Source organism: Syngnathus floridae, chromosome 9 (assembly GCF_059516105.1).
Source record: "Syngnathus floridae isolate MCC-2025c chromosome 9, RoL_Sflo_1.0, whole genome shotgun sequence".
NCBI classification, from domain to species: Eukaryota; Metazoa; Chordata; class Actinopteri; order Syngnathiformes; family Syngnathidae; genus Syngnathus; species Syngnathus floridae.
This window is the reverse complement of record NC_142421.1, coordinates 9581387-9601602: the sequence shown is the minus strand read 5'-3', so window position 1 is coordinate 9601602 and position 20216 is coordinate 9581387. Positions and strand designations below refer to the sequence as shown.

Sequence of the window (20216 nt, the reverse complement as noted above, 5' to 3'; positions counted from 1 at the left end):
ATGCAGATAAAAAAATAATAATAAAAGAGAGAATTAAGAAAAAGCATGCAGGAAAAAAAAATGCTGTGATGCAATTAACTGCATTATTGTTTTATTTATTTTACTTCAACTCTTTCATTTAAAATAAATAAAATGCTTTTTTTTAACACTGCAATTGCTTGTTGTGTTTACTTTGAAATTTCAGATCAGCGACAGCATCTCTTAGCATTCACTGGCAAGAATTACGTAAAGAGAATTTTTTGTGATATACTGAACTTAAGATCTGCAGTGCCCAAAGCTAAAGGTTGCTATAAACTGCTGTGCTGTATCCTCCAGCATTATAGTCCTCAAAAGTTTTATTGTTCAGCATTTTAGCTCCACAAACATCATGCAATCCGTTTTTTCAAAAGGCAAGACCGCCATGAAAAGATAAGCTAAATTAAATTAAATTATATATATATATATATATATATATATATATATATATATATATATATATATATATATATATATATATATATATATATATATACTATTTATATATATAGTTGAAAAAAAGCTCTATAAGTATGTTATCAATACAAAAAAAACAATCTTGTCTATGTGATGGCCTTCAAGAATCACACCAAATGCTCCCTTTTGGTCATGGCATAGGTTCATTTAAACTTGTGTGTTTCAAAGAGCAGTGTGCTCATTCCATCATTTTAAATCACTGCTGTCAATATCTAAATGCCACATTTCCTGTGGTTGAACTTCAAGATGAAAGGTATCGCTTCCTCACTGCCCGTCTGAGCTGATAGACATCTCAGGTTACAGGCCTCATTGAAAAACTCTGTCTGGGTAATTAGGGTTAATTGGAGAAGTTTTTAACCCTGGGGGGAATTTTTTGTTCCCTTGACGGCAAAAGGCGAATTTGAGTCTAGAATGTGTGTCTAGGGTGTGTGTTATGGCCCCATGACCTGCCCAGAGGTAATGGTTAGTTTAGAATGATAAAGCGATATGATCAATGTGGGAAAAAAAAATCATGTGATAACAAAAGAAAAAAAAAAGCAACGATTTTTGTTATAAAATGCTAAAAGAATTACCCTTGCTTTTTTTAATTCCTTCCAGTAGGGCAGGCAAGCTCCTGTTAAGCACGGTGGCAAGTAAGGTTTCTCCTCTGAGGCCATGGTGCTAATCTCCTGCAGCCTTAATGTGATTATGGTAATGATCACACAAATGACCTCTGGGCTTTGGGAGAGAAAGGGTGGTGGTGGGAGGGGGGGTTCTGAGGTTCACGCATCCTCACACAGGCACTGTGGCCCGGGACACGCAGGGGAGACCACCAGACTGATCCCATCCTGGTGGCCCTCTGCTGTCCTTCTCTCCTCACTGAGCTTGGTAGAGTATTGTGAATGAGCAAATACATTCCAGTCATCAACAAAAGAGCTAAACAACCACGAGGGAGATGGATTTCTTTTGTTGTCTGACACTCAATGGCGTATTCCAATCCAATTACCTCCGCCTTTTGCAATCCGTCCCGTCGCCATGCCAAGCATTGAAGCCTGTCTGAATTCTTGCTCAGGTTCAGAGCAAGAGTTTGGTGGATTAGGTACGCCGAGAATGTTGCCCTCCCCCTACTTTGAACAATATTACTTCTCCTGTTCACCAAAAGACACAGATGCGGAATTAAACCATATTCTGTCTTTTATCCAAATGTTATTTGGGCTACATACCACCACAGCTTGTTTTGGTTATGAGTCAGGTTTCACAACTTGTATTTTTCCAAAACAAAGTGAGCAATTACTAATATTAATCTCCAAAGCTACATCACGGTCTGTACTTCATGTGACATCCTGTTTCAAAATCACTGGTTGTAATAATAAGAAAGTCGTATCTCTGTCACTGCTCAGCTCGCCAAATGGTGATCCATAATAGTTATGGACCTGTCTGGACACATTCTGTGCTCAAATTTGATATTTTGTTCAGCGCTTGAACAAACATTTCAGCACGCTAAAATTACAAGAGTATATAACGGCATATGTGAATCAACTTGAAATGAAATAATCAACTGTTCGTATACTTTTTGTATGTGTGAACAACCGTCATGCGGTTAATGCATAGAGGGAGCAGCTAAAACAGAAGGTCGGAAAAGATGGGACGACAGGACAGCGGGTTTGTCCAAAAGAGTAGATGTTTGTTGATTTAAAGTGAATTTAATTGCTGTGAGGATGATGCCGGTGACTCAGCCATGTGGTGTTTATTCGAGTTGTCTTTGCCTTTTTGTTCCCAAAGGGTCATCATTTATGTAATTTTGGCAATGTCCACATTTACATGGATGCTTTTAAAAAACACATTTCCCACAACATGAGTAAAACAAAATAGCAGTGCACACAAAGGATATTTTAAGAAAATCACTGTTCACATGAAGGCACTTTTGCTGGAAGTCAGGCAAAGAAACAAGCGGCAGTATAGCCAGGTCATTCTCGCCAATCACATGCCCCTAAAAAAAGTCTTTTCTGGAAAATGCATATGAACTTGCCCTTGCAAGCCCAAATGATCACAACACGGGCGTGTGCTAAGTAACAAGGAGTATATGTTTGAGAAGCAACTCGGTTGTGTCATCTCATGTAGTGGCTTGAGTGAAAATGACTTTAACACACACAAAAAAAGTTACACTGCAGCTTTAAAGGTTAGATGCGTTTGAACCTGTTTTGGAGGCGGAGGCCCGGCTGGGAATTCTAAATCACATTATCCCTGCCTACAAATCATGAGCATCAGTTCCAAGGAGCCAACAACGCTTCATTCACCAAGACCTTGTGATCATGTGATAAAGGAACGTATACTGTTGCTGTGTGTGTCTGTGCTTGCTTGTTTGTGTGCAACATGACAGAATACAACGGGCAAATATGACAATATTTCAGATGGCAGTTCAAGCGGGGAGATTAGAGATGTCACACCATCTGTGTGAGATGAGCCAGCATGTGTTACTCTGAGTTTCAGTGGATCAGAACAGTGCTCTCTTCAAACAGGATATTGACTTAACGTGACTACAGTCAATAACCCGAACTTCCTATCTGGAGGAGGTGACACTGATAGAGGTCTTCCTCTCTTTTGTCCCTGATTGTTGGTCACAGTTCACTTTGCATAATGCAGACATGTGTCAACAGCATAGTCTTCCCTCTTCAAACTCAAAAGAGTGATTTATAGGGAGGAACTAGAACATGCACTTAAATTCTGTCGGATTTACCATCGCTGCCAGCCTCCGAGGAAAATATTAATGCTGGCGACGTCTGATGTCCTATGCACCATGACGTCGTGGTTTTTCCATGACACATTTCAAGACTGCTTCCAAATGGGCCTGTCAGTTTGAATATAGGCGACTCAGGCATTTCAATTTTCTCTAAAGTAAATAAGATCTGCTGGTTCTCCCACACATGGATAGAAAGTGGGCTCATGGACCAAGAATAAGTCTTGCGATAGAACAGGAATTTGCTTGCTGAAATATGTTTTCATGGCTAATCGTATCAGTGTTGAGTGAGCGAGTTGAACTCGTATTATTTTTGGGGAAGGTTGCGGATAGAAAGCCACAATGGCACAGAAGTAAATGCTTGTAATTCCATCATAAACAACAGGCCACCTTTTATTACCGTGGTGCTACTTTGCAATGGTGTACACACGCACTGACAAATACAGTAAGTCTAAAAAGAGTAAACATTATCAGTTATAAATATTCTTAAACAAATCGTTCTCTGACCGTCAATCCAATTAAATTGTTTTGCACTTGTATTTAATCTTATTAGACAGTGAAAATGGCCATAATTGTGCCTTTGGCCGATAATATGAGTGACAAGAAAATTAACTTTATTAGAAAATGTGGACTCACATTCTCACAGTAACAAGTCAGAAGAATGCCTACTGTTGCCGTGAAACCTATTTGCTATTTGATTTCCTCGACATATTTACTGAGTCAACTCACAGGCAGTTAAATTATCAACTGAGGCACAGACAATGTTCAGTTTGTGCTGCTGCAGAGAAGCAGAACCATCACAAACATGAAACGCTGCGGCAACAACTCATTTACAAGAAACAAGGCAAAGCTGAGAATCCATCTCACCGGAGCGTGTCACCTCCTTGTTAATACTAAACTAATGAGCCCGTTTCCATCCTCATTGTGCTCAGGCTGTTAGTGTAAAGGCTCCAGCGCATGATGTAAATCACCAGTGAAGGTTGGCATTCTTTAAAATAACTTCATGATGTTCGTTTGCTTTGCCTGCTGAGTGATGGATGAGGATGTCAGTGCAAATGTTGGCAGGAAAGAAAACTTGGAGCTAAAAGCATCCTTTCTCAGGATGTTGAATTGTTAGTTTAAAGTGGCAAACCTAATGCATTGTTTTCACGTGTGTGTTTGTGTTAAAACATGCACACATCAATTAGGGTAGTAAATTACACAGGTCAACAGAACATTTTAATCAGAGATGGATTTACACGAACCCTAAGTGTGTTTTGGCGGCTGATTTAAAAATGTCACTTTTTTGTCGTGCATTAGTTTTTGGAGCTATTTAGATTTTTTTCTTTTTACCTGCAAAAGCTTACGCAATACAGATTTCACCATGGGTTGTAATTCATAGTTATTTTAGATTATGAAAAAAATAGAACTAATGTGTCTGGTGTCACTTCACAGTCTTCCTGATGAAATCCCTATATGAGAAATTATTCTTAAACTGTTTATTTACTGCAGTTGTTCAGAAAGTGGTAAATCACAGCGCATCCTTGTGAACAATTGAGCCTGTCGAGCCTTTATGTACCCAATCATGACACTCATTAGGTTCCAATTAACCTGTTCACCCATGGAATGCTCCAAACAGGTGTTTTTTGAGCATTCCTCAATTATTACTGACTTTTGTTGCACTTGTCCCAACTTGTTTGGAACACGTTAAAGACATGATATTCAAAATAATAGACCATTTGCAAAAAAAACAACCCACAATAACATTAATCAGTTTGAACATTAAATATCATCTTTGTAGCGTATTCAATGGAACACAGTTGTCAAACGCCGATCCTCGATGGCTGCTATCCTGCTTGTTTTAGATGTTTCCCTCCTCCAACAAGAAGGGAAATCTAAAACATAGGATGAAGGCCTGCGGGGACGGGGTTTGACATAATCTATACACTATTTGGGTTTGGAAAGACTAATTGCGAATGAATGTCAACAGTTTATAGGGGGTTCATGTGCAACAGGAGTTTCTCCTCTTTCTTTGTCTTCCCCGCAAGTTTAAAAAGCATCATAATTTAGTTGTAAATCCGTCAGTAGCAGCAATATTTTCCACACAGCATGACAAATAGTACACAGTCAGTGCACAAGTGGGTGTCGTACATACCTCAACATAACGCAGTGTGTAATTATTTTCAAAAATGCCTGTTGGGCTCCAAAGATTATAGTCGAAGTGCCGCTTACTCGGTCGGCTTTGGTAGCTGAAAAGAAAAATAATAACACTTCTTGATTGGACATCAAACCAATAATCACACAAGATAAGTGGGAAGGGAACCATTTCAAAGAGCAATACAGCATTGTATGATAAACTTGCAATATTGTTGTCGCTTTTTTAGCTCAAAACTTCCAATTCCATCACATTCAAACTTGATTATGCTCTCCCAAATGCTCTATGAGGAAAAGCATCAACTATCTACTTTTTTCATGGCCAGACAAATGGTTCATAAACTTGTTTAAATGTTCTCTCACCCCTACAAAATCTCATTTGATACGGGCAACTTTTAATTTTTGCAGGAGGAAAAAAGCCGCCATTATTCTCTTGCACGCCAGTTTGAGAAACCTTGGTCTACACTCTACACTCGTCTGTGTCACTATCAAAGGTCATTAGCTTGTCCGGCTGTGACAATGACTTGAATGGTCACACTTCATTCACAAAAAGCTCATGTGTTGAAAGTCGTTAATTTGTAGAGGTGTAAATAAAAAAAAGAACTCAGGCCAGTGCATGCATGTATGAAAGTGACGACTGGGCTCCTATTTACATTTCTACCATAAGTACCATGTGCTGTGATGAATCAGTGCACATGTCAGCGATACAGAGGGTAAGAGTGTAACTGTGGCTGGCTGCCTGCTGTCTGAGGTTGCTGCAGACTGGCAGCAGCAGACAATGTTTTGACATGAGGGTGCCTGTCTGTCACTGACTGACTCAACTTGTGCTGAAAGAAGCCGGACTGCTGGAAAATCTCACAATAAGTGCAACTGAGGGGGGTCTGCGTTAACTACAAAAGGGGCTCGCTATTATCACAAACTAAATTTTGGCTAAGATGCTGCCTGGACAAAATAGCATCCATCCTGGACTATTGTTATTTTTATGATGATCTTATAGAATCTCATCTCACTATGTTATTTTGATCAACGAGATAGTAACAGGGCTAGTAAGGCTCTTGTATGTCAGCATTCTAACATTTTCATCTTGAGGAATCCGAAAGGACTTTCCTTTTGTGTATGTGTGATTTGAGCATTTTGAACTGCTTGTGAAGGTCAATATGTTTGCAAAGCAGTTGAAAATGAGAGGTTGCTCTCATTAGCAGGCTCACGACGAGCCTCGAACTTAATCATGTGTGCCTTGCCAAAAAGAAAAAAAAAATCTCATTAATGCAGGGCACCATGAACATTTAGTCATGGTTACTGGACATTATTACCTTGTTTCTATGCCAACCAAAAACGAAAAAGTTCACATTAAGTCTGGCTCAATTAATACAGAGTGCATTCACGTTAACCAGTAATCATAACGCTCCAGTGATCTAAGGGCCATTGTCACAGAGGCACTTGAAGCAGTCTTTTGTGCAACAGAAGAATGGCCGAGTGACCCCCGGCCGTGCCGAGCAAGACCAAGGAGACGTGCGTCTCTTTGGCCCCTCCACCCGCTCCTCTCAACAGCCCGGGGTAAAATTTCAGGGTCCAAGTGGCCATGAGCGTTGCTGAGTGATAGGTGGAGAGCCCAAACCCAATCGCTTTGATGATGGAAACAAAACACAGAGTCCCTCCAGACTTCTGCAGTCCAGTGACTACAGTAGGCATGCTTGTATGGGGGTCATAGTTGGTGTGATTCACACTCTATGTGTGTCAATGGGTGCATGCTATAAACTCTCCCCAGAGGCTTGCAAAAAGACAGACTTTTCTGTTTGCAAGTTGACGTGCCGTGCAACATAGAACTGCTGAAGATTGGCTCTGACATGTCAGATTAAATCAGGTCGGAGGTCCATTTGATTCTTTTGAAAAATGCAGTGATTCTTTTTGCAATCGCCTGTATAGAGATGTTTGAGTATTGTGATTTCTGTGAGGTTTGTTCCCAGGAGACCACAGGGGATGTTTGAGGGTGGTTCACGTGCTGAGTCTCCCACATGCTGGCGGCTTCAAGAAAACACTTGAAGTCAACACCTCACCTGTATGCTTTGACATTAAACGCTCAAACAAGAACAGGAATTCTTCATTACCTTAACAAAGAGCGACAAAGAGTAAAAACAACTACCATAACAAGATCAATAGTGACTCATATTTTAAAATCATATTGTATATTTTAGGGTAAATAAATAACTTTTATATTTGTTGTACTATCCACATGTTATTTGGATGGATGGATGGAATGATGGATGGATGGATGGATGGTGAAATTGAGGGATGAAGGGATGGAGGGGTAGAGGGATAGATGGATAGATAGTTCAATAAATACTACATGAATGCAAAAGAAAGGGCGGGCTTGTAACAACTCAAAGGTCTGAGATATGATATGGGAGCAGAAAAACATTGCAATGTTCAAGTGTTTGAGGACTGCGTCTAAAGCTGTTGATGTTGCTCAATCAAAAAGCAGATAGTGGCTCCTGCTCGTTTTATTGCCCTGTAGAAACATACCCAGGGTATTATGTTATCAAGCTGGGAAAGGGAGGGAGCGCACAGACGGCTGAACAAAGGCAAGGCTAACAGCTGTGCCAGTGTAAACAGAGGTTAGATTATTGAAGAGTGCAAAGTTAAGTGACTCTCACTCACATAAAGCATTCAAGAGAGAAGGTTTTTTATGACGCAGCATCTTACTGAGATCAATTTAGATGATGCTAATGAACTATTTTTGTCCCCTTGATATTGTCTATTTTTGGCCCTGGAGTAAAGAGACCAACATTGAAGTTCAGTGATTCCTCTTGTGTAGTACATTATTTACCTGGGATTTACCTGATCACCTTTTGTTATGATAACTATCATGTCACAATTGTAGACACAAAAAACACAATAAAACAGCATGGAACTCATTAGAAATGCTGACCATGATTACATTATAAATATGACCATTATTGTATTAATGTGTGCAGATCACCGCCAATGTGTTCAATGAGTCAAAGTTGGCTCACTGTCACCGGCCAATCAGAGGACAGAAATTATTTATGTTATTTTGGGCCAATCAGGTCTGCAATTTGAAATCTGATTGGGCAAAAAAAAAAAACAGTCCCATTGCTACTATAGTTTACATTACATCTATCAGAATTACTTTTTCTGAAGACATCTAAATCAGATTAGAGTGACATGGCAGCACATAGGGTCTGAAATCTGATTGGACAAAAACAAAACAAAACAAAACTATCATCTGCATATATGTAATAGAAGCAGTGCAGCCAAGAGAAACTCTGGTATGAAAAGAATAGACTGTTCCAGATTACCACAATTTAATTGAACAAATTTAGGTTCTGATTGTGATCTGCAGATCAGCGCTTCTTAACGTTACTGTTTACCGCAGCGTATTCTTAAATTAAAATCCTCTCTTTTTAATTTTATTTATATATGTATGTGTAGATATGTGTATATATGTGTATATATGTGTATCTATCTATCTATCTATCTATCTATCTATCTATCTATCTATCTATCTATCTATCTATCTATCTATCTATCTATCTATCTATCTATCTATCTATCTATCTATCTATCTATCTATCTATCTATCTATCTATCTATCTATCTATCTATCTATCTATCTATCTATGTGTGTGTGTATATATGTATATATATATATATTTTTTTTTTCTTGATTTTGTAAGCATTATATTCTGTATTTTTTTCCCCTTTTTTATGCTCCATGTTCTTTGTTTTTTAATCCTTCTTATGTAAAGCACATTGAGTTGCCTTGTGTGTGAAATGCGCTATATAAATAAATCTGCCTTGCGTTGCCTTGCCTTAACATGTTTAGGCCAGCAAGGAAGGTTTAATTGGCACTAATGGTCCACCACTGACATTTGTATTGTACTGTAAGGGACAAACACAGGCTCAGTCTATGATCGTTTGCCTGTTCGACTCATCAAAAATACAGCAGCTTGCCTTGTCTCTTCAAATGGATGTTTCTCAGACTCCAGTTTCCCACTTGAGGTGGCTGGCTGCAGTAGGAGGAGTGTTGATACAGCTGATCGCTGTTATTCCAAGTGAAATATATGGCCCTGTTTGTTTTAAGAGATAGAACAAGTTCATATTTATCCACAAGTTCATATTTATCTATCAAGGCAAATATTCCACGGTTTGTGCTTTACAAAGTGTCTACTCTTGCTGAAACAACCGGTGTCCCTTTGTTATATGCTAAAAACAACCCAATTGCTATGTGGCAAATGAATGTTGGATGACTCTTTGCTCACATTATTGAGCTCAGAAATAGTCCACCGCAGCCACAATTATGCACAATCAAGTTCCTGCGAACTCTTTCTGATGAGAGGTGTCATTTTTTTTTCTGAGCCTTGTTGCAACATACTAACATCTCTGCCTGCAGTGTGATCGCCCTAAAGGTGCATGTACAATGTCTGCCAGGGACTGTGGAGAACGGTAATTTCAGAGTTGCGTGCAAGCAATACCTCGTGGAGCTGCTGCATACCCATGTGACGGATTTTCCCTCGAGAATTTTGGATCAGTATCTGCTCTGACTAAATGCATTGTGCACCACTCATTACAAGAGATAAGGTAATTTCTTCTTTTGACGTTCCACAGTCTGTCGCTACAGTCATGTTCATTGATTGGCTAGGTGAATTACATATCCAAGTATGGTGTAGGGTAAATTCCGAGTTATTTTCATCACAGATCTGCTTGGAATATGGTCAGAGCAAAGAACTGTAAACATTAAACCTGTTTAACACTTCAATTCAAAGTCATTGTGTTTGTGAACAATGCTGAGATCAGCCAAGCCACGGACTTTGTTACATGGATGTAAAACATAACGATAGTCTTCTAGGAAGTAACACATGAAAACAGGAGCTGCTATATGTGGTCAGTGTTTGTCTAATGTGTTTCCAAAGTCATTCAGTACAATAAAACTAACAATGATTAACATTTGCAACCACAATGTATTTACCAGAGAAGCTAACAATTAGTTCAGCTTCTTCAGTTTCTTCTTTGACAACTACTGTTTCATCTGTCACAGGTGTCATAGTAGAGCTGGCATTTGGTTTGGAAGCGGAGTCCACACCGACGTCCAGATTTTCCTTGTTATGCATAGAAGTCTCTCATATTTTACAAATCAAGACGTTTATACCTCGCTTATCGCTGAATTCTGGATTGTGAGGATTTGTGGGAAATCATTTATCTGAGAAATACCGTATTTTCCGCACTTTAAGGCGCATCTAAAAACCTCCAATTTTCTCAAAAGCCGTCAGTGCGCCTTATAGTCCGGTGCGCCTTATATATGGACCAATATTGAGCCACTAAGGCAGGCGTGTCCAAATATATGGACTTATAAATGGACAAAGTTTTAAAATGGGCCATTCATTGAAGGTGCACTTTATAACCCGGTGCGCCTTATAGTGCAGAAAATACGGTATCTTCATTGTTGGCAATGGCCACGATTGCGTGATGTCTTCAATGCTACACTAAACTGATTCCACGATTGTGTTCCTCATTTTTTGTGTGCATACAATGTCTACACACTGTATGTTCTCAAACTATATGGTGTGCACTTATAGGACAATGTGGGTTTGACTTTGCAGTATTCAGTTGAAGTCATGATATTACCTCAGTGGTTCATGAGGCAATACAGTATCCCTCTATGTCTTTGGAGGAAATGGGAAGTCCCCATGTCTGTGTGCTCTTTGACTGGACTGGTTGAGTAATGCAGCCTGGGATTAGGTGGAGTAGCCTCACAGCAGCAAACCCTCCCTCGCACTGGACTGTGAGGGCCCATACGCTCGGAACCTCTGGATCAGAACTGCAGCTGGCTTACGTCCTTCTAATGTGTCAAACCTCTCATGCTGCAAAATGCAAGGTCTTGTTAGAAAATTCTCTAAAGGACTAAATGAGATAAATAATAAATAAATAAATAAATATATATACATATATACATACACACACACACACACACACACACACACACACACACACGCACACGCACATGCACGCGCACGCGCACGCACACGCACACGCACACACACACACATTGCCTCTGACATTTGTTTGCTCAAAAGTGGTTTTGGATGGTATTGGTAAAATGTTGTGGTACAATTACTATACACATCCTGTGGTTGCATTTCCTGAAGGTGTGGTCCACTTTGTGGTTGCAGTGGTATAAGGTCGCAAAGTTCTCTATGGATTAACTCAATGCTGGATTTTGATTTGAGTGACAGTTTATCAAGATAACTAATGTAAGAGGGTGGGGCCAACATACTGTTACGATATTGAAAATAGAGCTTTTGTGCAATACCTCAGTAGGAATTAAGTCACTAGTAACTTAGACTTTCAAACTGACAAAAATCAAACATGAATTTTTCAATGCCGATTGAGTTGCGTTTCTTTTGGGGGGGGGGACTATGATTGTTAAATTATGTCCATTTTTGAACCCTATTACATATTAAGCCAAAGCTTTGGTTAAACAAAGACTCTTCTGTTTGGATTAACGTGCTCATAAATCTAATCAAATTTCCTTGTATTAGATCTAACATTATAAGAAACGCTGATTTGGTGTAAATCAATTATAATATGTCATTACATTAGTGTTTAACAGTGGCAGGAAAACCAACACATGACAACATTAAATCATGTAACAGATGTTATGGGTGGAAGTATTGCTTTAAAATGATTGATGTAGTGACATGACGAATTCAAATTCACGAGCATGACAGAAGGGTTTAAATAAATACAGTAACTCTTACAGCGTCAAAAAACTAAAGACGCCTCCTCCCTGCAGCATTTTAACGGAACACAAATCAATGTGTAATTGGCAAATAAAGCTGTTCAAAAGAAGTCTCTAATGAAAACACCAGTAATGAGGAGACCAGAGCAAATTGACAGAGTGAAGACGAGTCCGAAAAAGAAAGGTACACTGTTTGCCATATATTCTCCTGCACTTCAATAAGTTCCACCGTTTGTAGAAATAATTATTTTAAATATCAATACTGCCCCTATGTTTTATGCTGGCGTTGGTATCTGCAAACTTCAAGGAATCTTACACATGACGGATAAAATGATCGAAGTGGAAGGCTCTGTGAGCGTCCATATACATATCAAACAGATAGCACAAATGAGTCATCAGCAAAACTGACTTTAAGACTCGGGCTTATAATAATGCCAACTGTCAACTTGGCATACACCCAACTCTGGTTAATGCCCGAACAAACAGATGTACAAACACAAATACAGCACTTTTTCATTGTTCCCTTTTTTTCTACGTTTGAGTAAGTGACATCGTAGTCAAGTGTACATGATCATCATAGCACGACTAACAAAAAAAAAATAAAAGCGGGACTACACTAGTGATTTTTATTTGGATTTATTTGAGTACACACCCAATGGAGGAGTTATGTGTTGTATCTCTCTGCTCTATATTATCTTGCCAATGCCCCAAATAACTCTCAAGTCAGAGGATGGTCGTGTGTAAGAGTATCACACAGCACGCAGCTGCTTTGAGGGTTTCCGAGACGACGGCTGCTACAGTTTAATGTCCTTGGAAGGGCTCAGCTTGACTCCTGTGTCCGGTCCTTAGTCTCAGCATGCACTGGTGCAGACTGACAGATTGCAACGTTGAAAGAATTGTTTAACCCCTGCCTCCCTTTCAATTAACAAACATGTGTCCCATATCCTAAAATACCTCTTTTATTGAAGAAGGGCATTGACTGATGATATGAGTGACATTCATATATTCATATTCTGTGTCAAAACCCAAGCTTTGAATTATATACGGCAGCCCTCATAATTATTTTATTTTACAATGGAGCTTTTATTTGCTAGCTTTAATTTAAAGAAAATCCTCTGTGATTAACAATAGGGCAGGATTTATTGAAGAATGATATGGTTGGTGTGTCCTATGAGTCAAGCCATCTGATGGCCGATTTTTTAACCAGGTATTATTAGGATGGGTCACAGGTGACCCACAGATGACAAATGAGAATATAAATTCACTCTGAACCACACGGCCCTTTACTCATTGATATTCATACGACACTGATGCAATTATTACAAAATATTATCTGAATTACTCTATTAATTAAGAATATGAATAATTATTTAGACACCCATCTATTATCTGAATCATTTTTTATTTACATTTATTACAGACAATAAACTTTTTAATGTCACAATTTAAAAATCTGCTTATATTTGGTTCTTTCATTTTGTTTCGAACACTACCCAAGATATCCATGAGAAACACTAAACTGAAGGTTGACCACATTTTGGCCTATTAGTTATGTTTATTTTAATTCGGCACAACAACAAAAGCCCCGTCATCTGACTTTCAAGGGAGATTTTGGGGTGTGCTCTGAGGAAAACGCAACCACTTATTAAAGTCTAGACGCAACATAAAACCATCAGAAGTCCTGCAGTAAGCACTCAAAAGGCTCTCATGTACTGAAAAGTTAGTGTGTGCCCAACCGCCATGGTTTTCTGATGCCGCCTGAATAGTGTTGAAAGGGTATTGTGTGTAAATATCAGTGCATCCAGTCAAATGGGTGGTGTCAGAGCAAAAGGAAGTCCCATCACATTACGCTTTGTAAAGACAATAACATACCAAAACCAAGGTCCACCAAAATGATTCCTCTGAAGAAAAGTAATGTTCGTTTTTCTTGGCTATTATGAAATATTTACCACGGTGCCTTACAGTACTGCCAAGACATTCCATGTCATTTTCAAGATTCTATCTGATCTTGTGTGTAGCCCAGTGGAGATTGGTGAAAGCAATCTACACACTCGACTGGATCCAAGTCAATCAGGCATTGAGAGGGATCCCATATCAACTGTGTGAAAGTCTCAAACATCTAGCTGCAAAGTATCTATCAGTCCTTTCTCTACTGTATACAGGATCACGAGTGAACCGGAGCATACATGCATGCTGATTTGGGTCAGAATGACGAGACACTGGATAGAGAATGACCTCCATTTGTTCTCACACTGTCACAAAGCATCATTGCCTGCAAAAATCAATCAATCAATGGAAAATCATTACACCCTCTGTGACCTGATTAAAAAATATAGCTACAAAATCATTTGGATGGTACAATAACTGGGTGTGGTTGGTATACAATAGTATTTCCCTAACTTTATGGAGCCAAGGTGCCCATTTTACGAAAACTACAAAACAAAAATGTTAAAATAATTCTTCCTTCCTTTATGAATGGACTTTCACAGTCTGAAAGCTGATATACTTGCAGGAACTGGCGTCTGCTGTATGAATGGCAACAGGTGGATACACAGGTTTTTTTTTTCCTCTCATGGCACCCCTGATGATCTGTGTGCCGGCACCCTGGTTGGGAATCGCTGGTCTTTAATACTGGTGGAGCTGCGTGACATTCTTGTGCCAGATGATACGATGACACAGACTTGTCTTTTATACTAATACTCAACAGTTGCTTTTTGGTCCTATAATATTTCCTTGTGAATGCAAATCCAGTATCAAACGCTATCAATTTCCAACCTAAAAAAGCGATCAAACGAACCGAATCAACAAAAAGAACAAGAAAAGTTGTTGTTGAAGTTGTTTGGGAGAAAAACTGTCCTGCGTCTACTACAGGTAAAGACAGAGAGCCATGCAATAGATTCTCTGACTAAATGAATTTAAACAGATCTTCTTAATATAATTAGAATTACTCAGGCAAGCAGTAACTCATTTCAGAATCTCAGGAGTACAGTTAATTTGCACGCCCCTTATATAACCACAACACTTAATGTTATTTTTGTAAGTGTAGCACATTGCAACCCAAAGTTCAACCTGTACAACAGCTAGGACATGACAGTTCACGTTTGCTACATCCAAGAGTTGTTTTAGGGCATGATCGCAGCAAGCGTGTTTGAGGTAGCGTCGCTTGGATTCTTCACATTCAAACAAAAATCCTGAACGCTTGCAGAATGAAAGAATTTCTCTAATCTTGCGGCAAGGCATTGAGATAAAGACTGCAAGGTGAAAGAAACAAGGCCAATGTGTACACTGTGCACAGGAACATGTCTCAGGAGTCCGGAGGTCTGGCCCGCTCTTCAAATGGCATAGTGTTTGTTGGGGAATGTGCAATTATGGAGGCCAGGCCTTTGATCCAGGTTTTCCATCAGGGCTAAATTGTCCTCACATTGAGCGCTGCAGTGTATCCTTGGGCACTCCTTTATATTCTGTTACGCTTTCATGTGCACCCCTCTGGAACTCAAAGCATGCCCCCTTGAAAAGTGAGATCGGGTCCCGTCCATGCTCGACTGTGTATAGGCAAAAATGGATCAAGTGCAAATGACCTTACAGCATGTGGCTATCCATCATCACCATCATTGCAAACTGTAAGAAGTGAGATGTGAGAATAATATAATAACTCACATATGATGTATAACCACAGTGGTATTTCCCAAATCAAAGGCAAATCCAGGAGGTTAAATATTTCACTGTTCCGAAAGTGTCACTCTACCTGAATTTATATGCAAGCGCATTACAGTCATAATTACAGTAAACAATTGTTTGCAAAACTGTTCTTGGTCATAAATATGAAACAAAGCAATGAAAACCAGTAAATACAGTGCCTTCTTGCGTATTACTTCCTTACCGTATTTGCTAGCGGGTATGATGTTGTGTAACATAGCATATCGACGCCACATTACACCACATCAGAGCTCAGTTCAGTGAGCATCCAGAAAATGAGATACTAAATCAGCACCAATTCTTTCTCCAGAAACAAAACACTTAATAGTCAACCAACCGTATATTTTCTTTACAATCGACAGGAAATATTTGCGATCCAACCCGGGAAGCTTTGAATGGGATTTATCCTAGGTCTCTCAAATGCATCAATCGATTCAACATTCCTCAAAGTGTCGGTCTAATTTGCTAGCATCACATAATACATGCAGCCAAAGTTTCAGCAGCACATGATGCGAATCTCCCATTCCACCACATCAAATTGGTTAAATTTCATATGTGGGATAAATGTTTTTGACAGGAAGTGTGTGGGCCTGCACTTGCGTGTGTTCGAGTCTGATTGTGATTCTTTCCACATGCTCCCACGTGTTATCTGTCCCTATAATAACCACCACATCTTTCACCAAAGGGTCTTTCAATGTTTTTACTGTATTTTCAGTGAGAGCCCACATAAAGGTCTCTTTTCCCCCAACATCAAGGTTACATGCTTCATGTAGCCTTCAAATAATCCTGCCTGATAAAGGGTAGTACAGTAAATGTACTGTACATTTATTTATATTATCCGAGGGCCTCTTTAGATCATTAAATTGCTTAACAAATGAGAAGCTCAGCGCAGCGCTTTGTGTCCTCATGAGAGTGTCCAACTTGACATCTCTAGCAAAGCAGTGTAAGACCTCACATTAAGACCAGATGTTTATCAGATGTGCATAGGGAGGTAAATTAGCACAGCAAATAATGTGTTGTGTTAAGAATGCAGCATGGTGTGCACTTTCATTTACACTCCTTCATTGTTGGAGGGCTGTGTGGGTAATCTTTGTGTGCTGTAACCGTTAAAAAAAAAGTCTGCCGCTAGCCCTTTGAAAACACCATTCAAAAGCACATATTTACTTGTTTGTTTGTTTATTTGTGTGTTCATTTATTCATTCATTCATTCATTGGGGCTGTAATAGGCTCTGACTATAGAAGGGTCTCCGGGGACCAGGGGGGTCTTGGACTGGAGTTTTTTGCCTATAGTCTTGCTTGACTCCTTTGTCTTTCTGGGGCAGGGCGGTCACTGTGTGGCTTGCTCCCCATGGCTTTGAGCTGTTTGTGGCCCTTGTTGCTGACAGCCCTACCATAATTGTCTACCATCATTCTAGTTTCTGCTCAGACATATTATGTATTTTTATGTACTTTTTTACACTGTGAACACTATTATACAACGATGTTGGATGTACTAGAGAATTGTGAGGGGGTTGGGCTTCAGCGACTGCAGGTTGGTGAGAAGCTTCTTATCTGTCTTTTATTATTATATGAACATTTGTGTTAGGTACTTTTGTGTTACTTTAAATATGAAAGGTCATGTATAAATAATAGACAGTTTGTTTAATTATGTAAAGCAAAGCTTTAAGTTGCTTTCTAATCGGCTAACGTTTTATTAAGGCTTGGGTGTTCATGATTCTAATGCATTATGAATACGATTCTATATCAATTCTCATAGGTGAGGGAATTAAATAGTAGAAAACGGTTTATTTTCTTTCACGCTTTAATATCTTTAAACTGTGAACAGATTTATAGCAATCAATCTGCAATGTATCCTTTGGGGAGGGAAGAAAAATAAGTGGCTGGATTACCATAGTGTGTGTGTGTTTTTTTTTTTTTTTTAATTTATCCACCTAACGGCCAAATCACAGCCCAAGAACCAAACACTTTATGTGACCTCAGTAGCAGCAAAAACCTGCCCGGTCAGCGCGCTTTCCCCATAATTCTTGTCTTTTTCCAAGAGGAATTGATGAGTGATTTCATTTATCTGGTGGGGAAAAGAGTTCTAGGAATTGAATTACTGGAAATCGGCTTTTAAAGAGAGCCTTTCTTTTTCTATTCACATCTCTAGTTACTTTTCACATTACGATCATGGCTTCTGTAGCTTGGCTGAACTCTGTGTTTACCAGACTGTACATATTAGGACTTTCAATTGAAAATTTTGAACAGCGATATTTGGCAAAATGTTATTTTCACAAAAATGATTGTGTTCACCTTTCAGTCGGTCAAGATGGCTGAACCTGTTGTACCACAAGCATCTTGGCGGCCCATAACGATGAGTGTGATGTAATTCAAACTCACACTGCACTATTACATTGATTGTGGCACAGCAAAGAACAACTACAAGTGCTTCTTCTAAAGGGTCAGGTGTAGGAAAAGAGGATGTGAGCTGCCGTGGAGAAAGAATTTTAGCAGATTGTATGTCAGACCAGCTGCTGTGTGTATCTAGAAGAAATAAGAACAAATTGAGATAAGTGTCTCCTTTTATTTACATACTGTATCTATATTGCACAATAAACATATGAAAACAAAATTAGTGTCACTTGTTCCTACATTACATTGTGGCTTTACACTATCATTATAATCACCACAAATTATTAAAACATTTTACAATCTCCAATTATATTAGAACTGTAGTATTAAAAGAACAGTTAAAAATGAATTCAAGTGAGTAAATTAAATGGCAGGAATGGAAGGATGTCTTTAGGTAAGTCCGGCGTGAGTTGTACATCATGCTCCATGAGATAATGGTAGTCTCATAAATGAAAATATTTTACTGCTCCCGAAGGAAAATATATGTGATTTGTGGTAACTGCCTTGCTGCTTTAATGACATCATTGGTTTTGGACAGTACAATATAAGAAAAGGGATATAATCTTTTGTTGGCAATTTATTGCTAGATAGTTACATTATTAGATAGATTTTCATATTTCTTTTATGTTTGACATGATTTAGATTTAGATCACTTTTTGTAACTTACTTTCGCCAAGGTTTCTTAAAATCAACACCCTTTGTATAATCAGGTGCATGCATTCCGGAAATTTTATTTATAAATGCAAGCCATCAACTTTTCTAACAAATGTGGCAATAAAAAATGTAAAAGTTTGAGATCAGTTTTGGTCCTGTTCAGAATTTGAATTCAAACTCTAAAGAAATAAATAATCTTCTGAAGATGTCTTGAAATAGGTCCTATTTGTGTGAGTTCGGAAAAAGTAAACATGAAAAAAAAAATCTATATGTACTGCTTAGCAAGAGATCTTGGTGAAATGACCTGGTATCATATTTCACCCACTTCCTGCGGTTAAGGTAATAGCTTAATCCCACAGCCCCCCCATGCTGTATCAGCCCTCTGCACACTGACCCGAACTGATTCAACCGTGCTTGGGAGACCTCAGCTGTTGAGCTGCCGTGTTAAATATGTGAAAGAATGTGTTTAAAGTGGTTCTTGCATTTGGGTTGAGGCAAGGCCAGGCTCCGCACTTAAGATCCTCTCTTCTGGCTAGATGCCAGGCTCTGCCACAGTTAGTGGCTCCCATCTAAGGGCAACTGTGCGTCCGCGTGTATGTGTGTGTGCGTGTGTGTTGAGAGCAACCTTCGTTTGCGGCTCAATGTGGTGAGGATGGCTCTGACGTGATGTCTCTTGGAAATAAAGCCGGTGGGCCTTCTGATGTGTTGAATGTCACTAATTTCCAAAATAAACATGTATCTATGTTACATTAATGGATTTTTACTGCTTTATGCAACCTCATCACTTAATGTCCTTTCCAACAGAGATGGTAAATTTAAGGTTTCATGTCAGTGAGTAATAAAACTTGAGACTTGAATAAAAAGAAATGAGTGTCTCACAAATGTCTGATGACTTTGAGATGGTCTCATCTTGTTTGGATCTACACGTGGGAAATAAATCCTCCTTTTCTTTTTTGTTGCGCTAAGGGATTCAGGAAGCGTGAGAGGAAGGGGATATTTCAATCCAAAGTGACACATTCCCTTCTGATAAAAACGCCTTACCACAGACAAAGACATTACCACAGACGCTTGTAGAATTAGATTTGACTGGGACTGGTGCCGATGGAGCTTGGCTGGCTGCCTTGGAAAGCCACACATAAGAGCATTTAATTGCCAGACAGACCAAAATAATTCTTCCATAATCTGAATTTATACAGTCACTTGAGTGGGTGTTGGATATGGAGACAGAATAGTAGAGACGGCGGAGGCGCACAAGGAGACAGATGGATGAAGTGGCTATTGTTCAGTTGAAGGGCTTCATCACTGTACTAGAAACTGTAAGAGGCATGAACAATCTCTCCTTCAGATCTGACAGACAACGTCAATGGGACGTCA

General features: G+C 39.1%; 1 long non-coding RNA gene across 2 annotated transcripts in view; it reads right to left on the bottom strand.

The window, feature by feature from the left end:
• Positions 1–561: 561 nt before the first annotated feature.
• The window catches only part of LOC148393381 (uncharacterized), a 146808-nt gene continuing 127153 nt past the window's right edge, over positions 562–20216 (bottom strand). Inside the window, exon 8 of one of the 2 annotated variants that reach the window (XR_015860240.1) lies at positions 562–5436. This is a non-coding gene — a long non-coding RNA (uncharacterized LOC148393381). Of the gene's footprint in view, positions 5437–18061; positions 18321–20216 lie in introns of those variants that run through there. The other variant, XR_015860241.1, reaches the window with a different exon arrangement.